This window comes from Triticum dicoccoides, chromosome 3B (genome assembly GCF_002162155.2).
Source record: "Triticum dicoccoides isolate Atlit2015 ecotype Zavitan chromosome 3B, WEW_v2.0, whole genome shotgun sequence".
In the NCBI taxonomy this organism is placed as follows: domain Eukaryota; kingdom Viridiplantae; phylum Streptophyta; class Magnoliopsida; order Poales; family Poaceae; genus Triticum; species Triticum dicoccoides.
The window spans coordinates 693,905,029-693,906,601 of record NC_041385.1 but is presented as its reverse complement, the minus strand read 5'-3'; positions in this window follow the sequence as shown (position 1 = coordinate 693,906,601).

Sequence of the window (1,573 nt, the reverse complement as noted above, 5' to 3'; positions counted from 1 at the left end):
CTACCGGTGCACCGGTCGTCCGTTGCCCATTAAAAAATGTTCGAAAAAAATCAGAAAAAAATTAGTGCATTGACACGACATCAATTTACATTGTTACAAAATTTTAAATCAATATTCGAAACATTGCTCGAGATACAAAAATAACAAATTTGACACTGAATAGTACATGACACAAGTTGGGCTTCAGTTTTGGCCCATTCACACATTGCCGTCAAATTTGTCATTTTTGTATCTTCATCGTTGTTTTGAATTTTTGCGACAACATACATTGATGTTGTGTCGATACACAAAATTATTTCCGAATTTTTTGGAATATTTTTGGATGTCCAATGGGGTCCGGTGAACCGGTAGCACCAATTGCCTTGGTGCACCGGATACACCCCCCCCCCCTCCTCCCAGCTCGACCCCATCGAGGGACGTTCAAACCAGGAAGGAAGGAGCATTACTACCACGATCATAATATTCTCCATTACCGGGCAAAGCACAAACTGAATTCTGCAAATCATACATATCCCCAAAAGATGAAAACTACTAAAGCATGGAAGAAGCAGAGTAAAGGAACTAGCAGCACATCATCTGGTAGCAGGATTTCTTCATCTTTCCAGTCTCGCAACGTTGATCCTCCACCCTTGAAATGCTGCATACACTTCACTTGCTACTCGCTCTAGTAGTTTTACTCCCAACTCCAGCACTTATTTTTGTGGCTCCTCTGTCTGCAAAATAGACCAGTCCACAATCCAATGATTCATTAGCTTGATCAGAACAATAGGATCATTCACCCTTTTATTTTCAAAAATAATCTCATTCCTACATCTCCAAATATCCCAAAGCAGAGCAGAAACCTCAACCATGACTAATTTTTTGTCATCTTTTTTAAATCTATCTAACCACCCCCAAGGCAGTCCCTGATTGATGAAGGGGTTGCTCTAAGACCCACAACACATTTAACCAGTCCCCATAATAATGAGGCCACCAAGCAGTTGAAGAATAGATGATCCACTGATTCATGTTTTCCACAAAATACATAATTTCCCCCCTTCCACCCTCTTTTGAGTAATGAATCTCTGGTTAATATCCATTTTCTGTTTACTAGCCACAGAAAGATTTTGATTTGGGACTTTGGCTTTCCACAGGAATTTCTGTGGGAACCTCAGGTCAGATGCAATCAATTTTATATATAAGGATCCTACAGAAAATTTGTGGTCAGCAGTGAGAGTCCAGATTACTTCATCCTTACCTCCTCTCATTTCCATCTCTTCACATCTACTTTTCAAGTTGTTCCACAAACCTAAGGTTTGCCCACGTCAAGTTATTCTAAACCTGAACCTACGCCATCCCCTCGGTATAGCTTCAACTACAGTTATGTTATGATCAAAATAAATATCATATAATCTAGGGTAAGCTTCTTTCAATGTTTTCTCATATACCCATACGTCTTCCCAAAATCTAGTATTTTCCCCATTTCCCACCTTCTTTTTCACAAATCTGTAGAAAATATCTTTAATCTCCATCAGACTAGCCGAAAACTGAGAGTCTCCAGGCCTCCTAGAGGCCCTTGATAAGCATTCCTCCT